Source organism: Copadichromis virginalis, linkage group LG13 (assembly GCF_057382275.1).
Source record: "Copadichromis virginalis isolate Kocher_CV1m ecotype Utaka linkage group LG13, C_Virginalis_male_GT1.1, whole genome shotgun sequence".
In the NCBI taxonomy this organism is placed as follows: Eukaryota; Metazoa; Chordata; class Actinopteri; order Cichliformes; family Cichlidae; genus Copadichromis; species Copadichromis virginalis.
This window is the reverse complement of record NC_140630.1, coordinates 30,106,934-30,120,923: the sequence shown is the minus strand read 5'-3', so window position 1 is coordinate 30,120,923 and position 13,990 is coordinate 30,106,934.

The following is a 13,990-nucleotide window of genomic DNA, read 5'->3' as shown; positions in this document are numbered from 1 at the left end:
GTAAGGCTGGTTTCTGACCTTTTGACATTCTGCCAGTGTATGCAGTTTTTCACAGTATATGCATCGTTTCTGGAAGGCATTACTAGTGTGACAAGAAGCACTTTTATTAATTTCAGGTGACCTTTCATTTGCAGCTTGTGTTACACTTGTAGCAAATGTGCTTCCTCTTTGCCTGGATGATCTAGTCATTCTCATATTTGCAAACGACTTTGCTTTATCTTCAGCATCCTTAATGTCACCAAACAAAGGATCTGCAGCTATTTTTGCTTGTCTGTTTATGAATCTGACCAGATCTGAGAACTTTGCTCTCCTTCCAATTGTTTCTTGAATGTCAAAAGCAGAGGCTTTTTCTCTCATTTTGTATGGCAGTTTAGAGACAATAACTCTGAGGTTCGTGGGGATCTCCATCTCTTGCAGTTGACTGATGTCTTGCATTGCATTGTTACAACCAGTGAGAAACAGTGAATAGCTATGAAGAGCCTTTAGTATTAGTATTTAGTATTTATTTATTTATTGTCATTGTCAAGAACAATGAAATTGCGTTTGGGGCTTCCATACAACCCCCAAAAAAAGAAGAAAATAATAAATACCCCTTAAAACCCAAGTGTACATATTTAACCCAGTGTGACTCCAATGCAATAAGACAATCCTTAGCAATAATGTTCGTAGAAATTCAGACAAAGACCTGAGAAACATGACAAAATACAACAATGCAACCCATTCAATATTATTGTACTGTGAGATATGATATCAGATATGATAGTTATTTATTTAAGAAAGAGGGGGGGGGGGCAGGAGGGGGAAGAGAATAAAGATATGATGCACCAATGCAGACCAGTTCATTGCTATTAAGAAGTTGGATATGGTTATTGTCCGTGAGAGGGGGGCAGAGAGTTCAGGAGCCTCACAGCCTGTGGATACAGGCTGTTGGCCAGTCTGGATGTTCTGGCCTGTATAGACCTGTACCTTCTCCCTGAGGGCAGCAGATGGAAAAGGTGGCGCGCAGGGTGATGTTGGTCCCGCAGGATACTGTGCACCCTCCTCAGACAGCGAGTGGGGAAGATATTACTGATCTCTGGCAGACTTGCATCATCTGTTTTGATTTGTGGCCAATCAAATGCTCTGTTCATGTAGGCAGTTGCAATTCTCAGTTCCATAATGACAAAACAGCAACTTCCCTGCCTCACTGTAGCCTTGTTGAGGATTCATGTGCTGACAACTTCTTACCAAATCTCTGGGTTCACCTCTGGTGAACTGTTCAAGGTAATATAACCTGTCACTGTCAGTTTTGTCATGAATTGTATGGTCAAAGGCTCTTATAAATGGTATGAACTCAAGTGGATCACCACTAAAGATGGGAATGTCTCTTTGAGGCAAATGTGACAGTCTATGTTGTTTGACTAACATCTCAGTGATATCATTTTGTTTCAACATGACTTCACATAGATTCATTGGAATAACACTGGCATCAGTTTGGTGCAAGTCATCATGTTCATCTTGTACCTTTGGCTCTTGGAAGCTGAACTGCTTAACAGCTGATTCACACTGTTCCACATCATTTTTAAAGCTCTCATATTCACAGTCCTCTAACACTTTTATTTTGGCTGTAGAAGCAGCAATAGCTGTCTCGATCTCAAGCTGTTCTCTTCTTGACTTTAACTTACATTCTTCAATGTCCAAGGCTTGTCTCTGTTTCAAGGATGCGGCTCGTGCGAGCAGAGCAGCGCGCTCTGCTTCTTCTTTCTGCCGTACAGATGATACTAAAGAAGCTCTGCACGACCTTGATGAGCAGCTACTGACTGAGCTTCTTCCAACGCTGGTATCTGATTTCTTTGCAGGTGGTCTAGCAGTCACTGACATGCTGTCATCTGGGCTCATGTCATCTTGATGCTGATGTCTTGTTACGATGATCCATTTCTCAACTTCAGTCATAAACGCACTGAACTGCTCCTTTTTTGGATTGAACCAGAGCATCTGGTCCACATTCCTTTCATCTTCTGGCAACAGCGACAGTACATAGTCGTTTGCAATTGTTCAATTTTAGCACGACTTGTAGCTTGGCAGCATATCATAGTCCAAAACTTTATCCATGAAAGCTTATTTCTTCTTTTCTTAGATTCTTCATGCATACAGCTCTGTGCACTTAACTGACTTGCTGTATCGAACTTTGTACGATCTCATAGCGATGCACTCGTCTCGCTCGGGAGCATGATGGTTTTACTTAATGTAATGGCTATCTTTGCTTCTTCTTGGAGTTCTCTATTTCTCTTATATCTAAAGTATGAGTCTGGATGGACAAGAGGCTGTTTTACGCGTCGGTTTGTGCAACAACGACGGTAAAACCATCGTGTCGCTCCGCCATCCAATCGTTCAGTCTGACGTCACTAGCCGTGTCTGGGCCTAAACTCTGCTGCAGGTCCATATATCAAATGATCACTGTGGCATTACTGAGAGTTGAAAAACTGTCTAAAGTCTTTCATCTTTAATAAAATGATCAGCGTTCTGCTCTACCAGGTGTAACAACTGAGTTTAACATCCATGCATCCATGAAAACGGAATTTATGACATTTAACGGAGTTAGAAGTTAGCAGGAAGTTAGCTCGCTAGCTTCCATCTAAATACAATATAGCATGTCCTGACTGCGGCGGTTTGGAAACAAATTAAAATGTACAGCTTTCTTATCACTGCCAACATAAATGAAGACAAAAAACTAAACAGCAGTGACGTTTGTAGGGTTACTGAAGTTTGGCTAGCTGGTATATAATGATGTGCTACATGACCGCTAGCGACACAGCTATGTTAGCATAATATAAACAAGCTAACTTTTTTCCCACTCGATAAAAGTTAACGTGAGGGTTCTCAGTTCTCAGTAAACATGTTAACAACACAAAAGCCATATTACAGTTTTTGCCCGTTGCTTGAACACTATAAACCCATGCTTAGACTAAAGTAACACAACGTGAAGCTGTTGTTACCATACCTCAAACACATGTACCCCTACCTTAAACAAAAGCGCTGCTTTGCACCCCAGTACCAATTATGCAACACACCTACTCCCTCATGCAACACACATGGTCCTGCATGCTACACTCTATTTCATACATAAGACACTTCGCTCACAAAATGAAATCTCAGGGTGCCATTCGGAAAACACATGTATCCAAAATACAAAACACATCGGGTAATTGCAACCACTCAAATACACACCTGAAGGCACCTACTTGCAAAACCGAACACCAATTAGCCAACTACAAAAAGCCCTCAGCGTAGCCATTCCAAGAACTTTGCAAGCATGGATGGAGGGAGAGCAAGAGGATATTTACCCCGGTGCCTAGCGGGAGAGGACATTGCTTGCGATGTTGATGAGGTCCTGTGGCCAGACCCCAACAGACGGCGGGATCCATGAGCCCACTTATGCACAATTGTCATGGTTTTTTGTGTTTACAGTATAGTGTTTTTTCTATTGCAGTACTATTGTGTTGTTGTTGTTTTATTTGCTGTACCTGTATTCATGGTACTGCAATGTACAGTATTGAGTAGGTCTATTTGCGTTTATGGTTGTTTGGAAATGTGTCTCCTGTAAATGTGCCTTCTGAATAAACAATGGGAATCAAGGACTGCAGTGTTTTATGTACAGCAGACTAGTGTGTTCCCCCTGATCTGTGAGTGTTTGCATATGGTGCAGGTATGTGTCATTTTGTCAACAGAGTTACATTTTGACAAAGGAATGTTAGGTTTTGACAGCAGAGTTTAGGTTTTGGGAGTAGAGTTCCAATTTGGCACAGATGTGAATAGTATATTTCCCAGTGTTGTGTCATGTGTACTTGTGTGTACAGTTTTGGCACAGCGAGCGGGGTTTTGCAAAATGTGTTCAAGCAGTGGGCAAAAACTGTAAATGCAGACTACTTTAGGCCCGGAAGTAGGATTCAGCAGTAAGTCACTGTAAGTCACCACTTACAGTTTTTTCTGATTGCTTAAGCACATTTTTTGTAACTATTGGCTAATTTTGCAAAACTCTTCACACAAATAAGAAAACCTGTCACCCAATAATCAAAACATTGTAGTTCTCTTTCAAAAGCAAACACAGCTAGATTAACTCTTCACACCTTCGTAAAAATGGTGTTTCCGTATCAAACAGTACACACAAGCCATCATCTACTAAGCACACAATGCGCCAACTGCACACTGATGGTATGAATACAAAACACATCTGGCTTTTGCTTTCTCTGTGCACAAGGTAGGCTATGTCAGTTTGAGCTCATACTTCTGTCATAGATCCATAAGCATAGAGGGATCCAAACTTCAAGTACTGGTGTTTATTCAAACACATCAAAACAAACACAAGTGTTTATTTCCAAGTATAGGATCATTTGCAATCGCCATATTGACTATATGGGTCTCCACTAGATGGTGCTGTCTCAATACAGAGTAACAGAAGAGGACGGAGCCAGCTTCTGTAGAGCTTCTCGAACTGTGACCTTTTTTTTTCTTTTGCTTTCTGCCTGAAGACAGAAAATATCCAGATATAGGGAATTTACAGTGTCTGAGTAACAGGATGTTAGAGTGGAGACTTGTTATTTTGATACTTAGTATCCACATAGACTGTTTCACGGGCAAGATGTGTCGAACATCTTAAAAGAACAGTGCCAAAGTGCTTTTCTAAATCTTATGACCACATAAACAGAATGAAAAAAAATATACATAACGTTAAGGAAAATATAGTAATTGAATTCCCATCTATGTTGGTACAAGTGAACTAAAAGAACTTAGAATAAGTCAAACATATAAGCCACATACAGCCCGTTTTGATCCCAAGTCCCCTTCCTGTGTCACAAGTCAAATGTTGAATCGCTCTAATGTTTTTACATAAGAAACAAAAGTACAATTTTAACAGTAAGTTGCTTTGTGTGTAAATGTGAAAATAGTGCCCTAAAGTGGGGCTCTTGAAAAGGGAAACACAAAAAGAAATGAGAGCAGAGACATTACATTAGAAGACCTCCTACACGGGCTTCTTAGCTTATTCCTAGTGTGGTCATATTTTGGAAAAAATAATTAAGATTGCATTGAGCTTTCTGGGGAGGCTGAGATGGACATTTCAGGCACTGCTCTTTATCCAGATAAAAGTAAAAGGTTCTTACAGTTTTCTCTGAATGCTTAAACCCTAACTGTGATTCTTATAGCACAATTTCTAAAACTATTAATACTTATAGCAAAACCACTCACTGAGTTTGAAAAACTAAAAGCACAAAAACTGCTTTGCACTCAGTTTGCCATTTTGTAATACACACTTTGCAAACCTGTAGTTACAATCCACTGCACAGCACTCTTTTTGCAGAACTGTAAACACAACTCACTGCTTTACACTCAATTTCCAAATGATCAATGCACTCCTAGCAAAACTATACACATTTAAAGCCATTATTTACACTATTTTGCCAACTGTCTGGCACACTGTCACATGTGAAAACTTTTTTAGATAATTAGTTCACTTTGCAATCAGCCTAAGCACTATAATACAGGTAAGCTGTGTGTGCGGAGTACAATGGAGGGAGCAGAAAGAGTGAGAAGTAGAGGAGGCCGAGGAAGAGGACGTAGAGGTGAAGAAGTAGGATGAAGAGGACGACAAGGACAAGGAGGAGCAAGAGGAGGATGAGGAGGGGGGAGAGGAAGGGTAAGAAGAGTAAGAAATAGAATTGCTGATGACATCAGAGCTACAATAGTGGACCATGTAATCAACCGTGGAATGACCCTGAGGGAAACTGGCCAACGGGTTCAGCCTAACTCGAGCCGCTACACTGTAGCAAGCATCATAAGGACATTTTGAGAATCGGTTAGTACAGTCACTTTGCACTAAGATTTGTAGCACTGCCATATACCAATGAGAAACACAATACTATAAGTGTGCTGACATATTGCATCGGTGTGTGGTTCTCCAGCTGCACCACAGCACACAGAAAGGCACTCCAGAGGGTCATCAACATGGCCCAAAAAATCATTGGACATCCTCTTCCCTCCCTGAAGGACCTGTACAGCACTCGCTGTCTCAAGAGGGCACGCAGCATCCTACGGGACTGCACACACCCAGGACACCGGGTGTTTAAGCTGCTGCCGTCTGGCAGGAGGTTCAGGCTGCTGAGGTCCCGAACAAATAGACTCAAGGACAGCTTTTACAACAGGGCAATAGCCCTGATCAATGTAAATAGCTGACCTGACTGGATACCTCCCTGGACTTTTTAGGGGGAGGTAACAATGTTTAAAACGATAACAATAATATTTATATTTATAACAAGGTGCAATAATAATTAATGTGCAATAATAACAGTGTGCAATACACATACACTTATTCTTCTTTTTTATACTAAGTTAATATACTGTGTTGTGTTGTTTGTTACGTTGTGATGTGTCATATCGTGTCGTGTTGTGTTATATGTAGTGCCGACGTAGGACAGTTTTTCCAATTTCATTGTACTACTGTACTATGTATGACTGTGCAATGACAATAAAGAGTTATCTTATCTTATCTTATCTTATCTTAATACCATAGATGTAAAAATACTGAAATTGTGACCAGATGCTGGGGCAGAGGAAGCATGTTCACTGCAGACCAAGTAACCCATATAGTCAATATGGCGATTGCAAATAATCCTATACTTAGAAATAAACACTTGTGTTTGTTTTGATGTGTGTAAATAAACACCAGTACTTGAAGTTTGGATCCCTCCATGTTTACAGACCTATGACAAAAGTACGAGCTCAAACTGACATAGCCTACTTTGTGCACAGAGAAAGCAAAAGCCAGATGTGTTTTTTATTCATACCATCAGTGTTTAGTTGGTGCATTGTGTGCTTATTAATATGATGGCTTGTGTTAACTGTTGGATACGAAAATACCATTTTTACAAAGGTGTGGAGAGTTAAGCAAGGGTTATTCTCTTTTACAAGAGAACTACAATGTTTTGCTGATTGGGTGAAGGGTTTTCTTATTTGTGTGTAGAGTTTTGCAAAAATAGCCAATAGTTACAAAAAATGTGCTTAAGCCATCAGGAAAAACTGTAATGTATAGATACAGTAGGTAGAGTCCATTCAGTCCAGTGACCAGCAGGAGGTGCCACCTCTGGCTGCAGAAGGTAACTAGGAAAATTACCACCAGGCACCTTTGATTCATGACCTCAGTAAACTCTTTTCTGATTAATTTTATTACAAGAATAATTTATGTTTCTTATTGTTTAATAAAAAACAAAAACAAAAACAGACCTGCCCAGTGTATATCATATACAGTTCACTGTATGGCCTCCTTTCTCCCATATGGCAAACAGTATCAACAACATCACTACATCCTGGAGCGCACAATCACTATTCTCAGTCACAGGGGGCTTGTTTCTGTGTATGTATGAATTGTTCTGTTGTATTGCATTATTTTTTTATACATTTCTTTCACATGTTTACATGTGGTGTATACAGCTGAAAAAGAAGCTATGAAAATCAATATGCGCTACTGTTTAATGGAAAAAGAGAATGTGTTTTTGAAGAATCCACAGGTAAAGTCCTGAACTGTTTATCCAAGTTTGGGTGATGGGTACATCCTCAACAGGTCATCAGCTGATCACACTGCTAACAAGTTTGGTTACTGCTGCTGTGGAGACTGTTTAGCTGTCTTTAGGAAAGGTATCTATTTCTCAGATATAACCAGGGAAAGAGCAGCCATGGGAAAGTTGGGGAGAGTGCTGTTAAAGATATTTAAAGATACCCAAATGGCTGCAGAGCATCTTGTTTCTACACCTTTCAGATGATCAGTGATCACCTGTGTGTCAATCCCAGGGAGCACTCTACACATCACATCATCGCTGCTCTCTGGCTGCTTCTAAGAGATCAGTGAAACCCGATCATTACCACTGTGCTTGTCTCTCTGCTGCTATGTTTGTATTTTCATGTATATGAAACTTACATTTGCTTAGTAAACAGGACCACCCCTGACGTGGTTTCCTTGATGAAAATTGTGTGTTCTGCGTTTAGATCAGCACCTCTTTTGAGATTGAACTGACTCTCCAGTTGAAAGATAATGATCTACTGTCTAGAAGAATTGACACTAATGAGTCTTTCCATTCTGTCGCTGCTGCTCAGATCGTGATTACTAATGCAGAGGCTTTTTCCAGTAAAGGCAGTAAATGCCTTTACCCCTGTCAGTTGCGTGTTTCCTACCTTATTTGCCCATGAGACGTGTTGGAGTGCACTGATGTCTGTTCTCCAGCTTTGGCTTTTTCATATTTATGGCCATTTTATAAATCTAAAGAAGTGCTTAAGAGGTCACTTTGAGTCTGACCTTTCATCTTCGACCGTCAAATTCTAATCAGTTCAGTTTTAAGTCGAGTGAAGCTTTGTGATATTATGTTCATATGATAGACAGCTGGTTGGAGTAACACAAGGATGGACGTTTTACCTGAAAACCTAGTGGCCATAACTGTGCAAAGTGTTTTATGGATTATCCTGATGGTCAATAGGGAAATGGTAACAATAAACCGGATAAAAGGACTCTTACCACACATAACTAAACCAATGTAGAGAACAGTAGCTTTTACAACATTAAATAGTACTGGTGGTGTTAAAGTTAACAAATTTGCCATTCTCTTCTTTTACCTCCTAGCTATATAAATTTGGTTCCTACTCACAAAAGAAAAACTATACAGAGAAAAACCTCTTCTTTTGTAGCTATAGTTTAGCTATCACCTGGAACATTAGCATGCTGGCAATTGCTAATTAAAGCTCAGTCTTGCAAAAATGCTACATGAAATGTTTTCATGTAGCATGAAAAGTTTTTATTTGGGAGTTAGACAATCAAGTCCCTCCAGTTCCTTTAATGTCTCAAAATGCCTGAACAACTAAGAGAGAATCATATTTAAAATCCTCACATACAAACTCTTGAATAATCAGGCCCCATCTTTTCATAAAGACCTCCTAGTACCATATCACGCCTCCCTCAGAGACTGCTGGTTTAGTAGAAGCAGGGTGTTCAGCTTTCAGGCCCCTCTTCTGTGGAACCAGCTTCTAGTTTGGATTTGGGAGCTCCACTTTAAAGATTAGGCTTAGGACTTCCCATGATGCACTGAGCATTTCATCTTCACTCACCTGCATTTAGCTCCCCAACTGGGTCTAGACTGGGTCTAGAGAGTATTTTAAATTCAGGGAATTTAAAATAGAAAGTAGCTCGTCCACAGAAGGACTGGTAGCTCCCCTTACGATAAGGGTTCAGATCGCGCGAACAGGTGTGAAATGTGTGTGTTTAGTTAGTTTGTTTGCTTGTTTTAATCAATTTTAAATCATGCTTTTATTTGTTTTTGTTTCTAATGTCTCTGTAAAGCACTTTGAATCACCTTGTTGTTGAATTGTGCTATACAAATAAATTTGCCTTGCCTTGCCTTGCCTTAGTTGTTATTAGCCACAGTTTACCCTTTTGTTCTTTCTCTCTCCCCAGAGTTTTCTCTGTATTATTTTAGGGTCTTTTTGTTACTACATGGAGTACCTTGAGTTTGACATGTGTTAAGTTATAGTGCATGAGCCCGTGCTGACACAAGTAGAGCATACTCTGGATATAAAGTTCCTCATTTGATCTTGGGCACATAAGGTTTTTTGACTGAACACTGTTGTTTGGTCTCCAAGCTGACATGATAGTTGGGTCCTCTGACACAAAAGTTGTCTGTTCTGAGAGCAAATTTGAGAAAATGCACACTGGCCAGAGGTCAGATGACATCACCTTGAAGGGGACAGTGGTTTTATGGACAGAGCTGCAGGACTTTTTGAGTCTGCTTTGTGCTTTTCAGTCTTGACCACTGGATAGCCTGACTGAGACCGTTAGATCATTAGCATCGCTAAAACAGATCAACATGTTGAACTTGCATTTAAATACAGTTCTCAATCAATGTTTGCATAATTGTGAAATTATGTTTTTATAATACAGTGACCTGCTGTAAACTTTCAGCTGATATCGTCTGTTGGTCACACATCCAAACGCTGCTGTGAGTGTCAGCTTTCTTACCTATCACCCACATCCTCATGTGCTTTGAGTATAAACACTTGCCCTTCTACCCTTAGCTGTGTAACCCACTTTCAGCAGGTCCTACTAGTAGGTTTGTGCACTAGCTTGTAGCCAAAACAATGTAGCAGTGAGGGCAGTGGAAAAAGCAAACAGCTAAAATGTATACTGTTATTTCAGGTTAAAACTGCTGCTGTTCCAAGGGAATTTCACCAGTGTGAGGTTAAATGAAATCTACAAAGTCTAGGTTTTCCTTTTTATTGTTTTTGTATTTATAAAATTCCCTCATCTGGAGATTTCCCTCACTATGGGTCAGCTCCTGTTTTAAAAATCAAAGTGCTGCACATATAAAAGGGACTTGACTGGATGTGTAGTACATTCAGAGGTTAATCTTTCGAGGTGAGCATATTTGGGTCGGCTCTCTCTCCTTCAAGGGGCCAGTTCAGGGTTAGGATCTGGGCTTGCCTGGGGTTGCCCAGAGAGCACACAGCACTTGGACAAAGGCTGTCCAGCCCTGAACTCTCAAAGTGGGCCATGGCAAAGCCAAAACGGCCTTTATTTGCTTTTAATAGTTAGTTTATTCAGAACTACTTCATGAAAAACACCATGTGGTATTCAGTGAAACCTGTTGGAATCCAGGTACTCCTCCTGCTATCGCCTTCACAGCTCTTTGATGCTTAAATCGTTGTTACGTAACCAGCACTGGCTGGGTGGGCTAATCTCATAAAAAGTAGCTGTATGATGACGGTTTAGGGGGAAAAAAGATCACTAGTTACATTTACACAAATACTTAACATAAGTAGGTACTTTACATGAATGGTACACCAATCTTTTACAAACAGCCTATGGGCAGAAATGCTGATAGAAATCGAATGCCACTGTCGCCTTTTGTTAAATCGTTATAGAGGCAGAATAATCTCAGGCAGAATAAAGGTGGATTGCGCCAGTGAAGACTGGTTGATGCCTATCTAAATACAGTACAAGGATTACTGTAAAGTGTTTGCAAGCACAGCTCCAGCTAGGATGAGTGTGTCTGTCTGATGCATGATGTCAATTGAATTTGGTTTAACACTCTGATGTTACAGTCATCACAGGTGACAAGCAGAGATGGGCAGTAACGCGTTACTGTAATCTGATTACTTTTTTCAAGTAACGAATAAAGTAAGGGATTACTATTGCAAAAACGGTAATTAGATTACCTTTACTTTCCCGTAGGAACGCTGCATTACTGCGTTACTAAAACTGTGATTTTTTTGCGAAAATGTCTCATGTAAGCGAGTGCGCTGTTGGTGACAACAGCTGTGTGCAGATCAACAATGGATCACATATCGAGTGCGGGAGAGAGTATGAGCGTGCAGCATTTAAAGCGTGGAAGTACTGACCTTACTTTGAGTTTGATTCCATAAAAAGTGACAAAAACATTAGGGTTGTGCGTGGGAAGAAAACTTTTTTTACAGCGAAAGAAACCCCTAAACAAGCACCGAGTGCGCAACGACGTAATGGGAAATTCATAGAGAAACTCGCGGATTCTTCCACTGACCGCTGCGGCACACCTGCACCAGGGTAAACCTTGATTACATTTTGTATGATGGATTATGCAGAAAAAGTAGAATTGGGCTGAAAGATTTATCGCTTTATCACCTATTCAGGTTGTAAATCGTGTTTTTAAAAAGTAACTAAGTAACTAAGTAACTAAGTAATTAATTACTTTTGAAAATAAGTAATCAGTAAAGTAATGGGATTACTTTAGTTACTGATTACTTTTTTCAAGTAACTTGACCAACACTGGTGACAAGTAATCCTACGCCAATCGTATATTTTAAAGAAAAGCAAAACAGACTTAATTGATTTTTTTTTTTCAGTTGAATCACACAGAATGGTGATTTTCTTTGTTTCCTGATTGCAAATCTGGGAATGATAATTAAATCAAAATAAAATTCTGATTAAAAAAACATATCCTGGTTGCCTAGGATTAGTTATGGTTATGGTTAGAGTTCTCGGTCAGCTTAAGTGACATATTAGGCCACAGAAGGTTGACGTAAAATATAAGCACTGGATGAATTGTATTTAAATACAAATTAAATACATTTACATGCATCTATGCATTTTTATCTATACAAGATAAAGAGGAGATAAATTCTTCACATACAATTATGTATTCAAATTTAAAAGGTTAAGTGCACACGTTTTTCTTACAATATTTGTTTAATTAAAGTATTAAGTCCTGGTAGCCTATTTGCTACAACAACAGTAATAGTAAGCTAACAAGGGAAGTCCATATCAGACATTGCATAAAATGATGTGAGTTTGTGTTTAGGTACAGCTATAGTTAGGCTGTTATATTTTCTATACATGTTCTCAGGATACATAATCCTTCACTTCAGAATTATATGTGGTGATCAGACCTCAGGTCAAATATTCTTTCTGTCCTTGAATTCAACGAGCACCTGCTTTTTGATACCTGCGCATTACTCCTCAGCCAACATACTGGAATCTGTTAGCTCTTTTGAGGCTACGAACTGTAATACGTTTTCTAATTTATAGCCTTTAAAGAACATGAATACTATTAGATTATTATGACATGAAAATTTGTCAGGGTTTGACTATGTTCTTCTGTTACATGTGATCAACTGAGGCTTCTTGTGAGAATAATAAAACTGCAAACCCCTTTACATAACCAGCAGTACAAGTTGGAGAACATCTGCACATAAAAGGAGACACACTATTGAAACATTTTGAGCTGAGTCGTGCGGAAGGAAAGAAAATCAGCGTACAGCTGACCTGCCAACAGTCTGCAGCCGGAGGTCGATGCGGGCTCTGCAAGGTTAGATCTTTCCTCAGTGATCACCTGATTAACCTGTAGTTGTGTTCACGTATTCAGTCAATTCTTTAAAACGGCCTCATTAAAAACGTGATAAATAAAAGTTTTATTAGAAGATCAGGACAAACAACGTGTGTGTGAGTGCGTGCGTGCGTGCGTGTGTGTGGCTGTCCTACGGCCTGCCTGCTTTTGGCCAGTCTTGAAAAACAACAAATTGAACGTAGTTAACAAGGTTATACCGGAAATAATGTAAATACTTTCAAAACAAAAGCATTAATTTTACTGTTAAATGCATCAAATTCTATTCAAATAAATACTTGGTAAATATTCTGTTTTCTTAACAATGTTTAAGTAGTTATAGGAATAATGTTCGCAAACTTTTACTTAAAAAATGCGGTATTTTTAAGCGGAAAAATATGACCGAAAAACGCATCGTTTTTGAAGCAAACTTGACAGCGGTCAGCATAAAGGGGCGGGGCTCCGTCCAACGTTCTTCCTACAAAAACCTAGAGTTGACAGAGTGCAGGCTGAGAGGAGAGCAGGTTCGGCGGAATAATTTTAAGAAGAACTTTATCCCTGCTCCACCATAGACTCCCGGGACAAGTGAGCGGCACTCATGGAAGACTTCGTGTATTTTCTGACCCTCACTCGACCTCTTAACTGTTTTAAAAGAATGCTAGTCGGTGTTATCCCGAAATACAAAGAGCAGCAGAGCTGGCCCTCTGCCTGCCGCAGCTGTCCGCGGAGGACGTTAACACGGTGAGTTTAACTTACCTCTGCACTCATTCCGTCCTCTAACTTCTTATGGTGCCAAACCGCCTTCAAAAAAACAACGACCTTTGAGATACCGGAACTCTCAGCACGTTTCCATACACCGGAGAGTAGTCATTTAGCTATTCACGTCATTATAACATCCAGTTCTTTAGGTCGGCTCAGCTGTAACATCAAAAGCGCAGCTAGTTGCGAACAAAAATAACTTTGAGAATCGGTTCCTCTGTTTTCTCACACCTTACATCCGCATAATGAGCCAATGAGCGGAGTCAAGCGACATGAGAACCAGAAAAAGATTTCACCGGAGAAGTTGTTACATATCTGCAGGCCGAATATGCAATAATTTCTGTTATAATCTGGCCTTGTTCTCA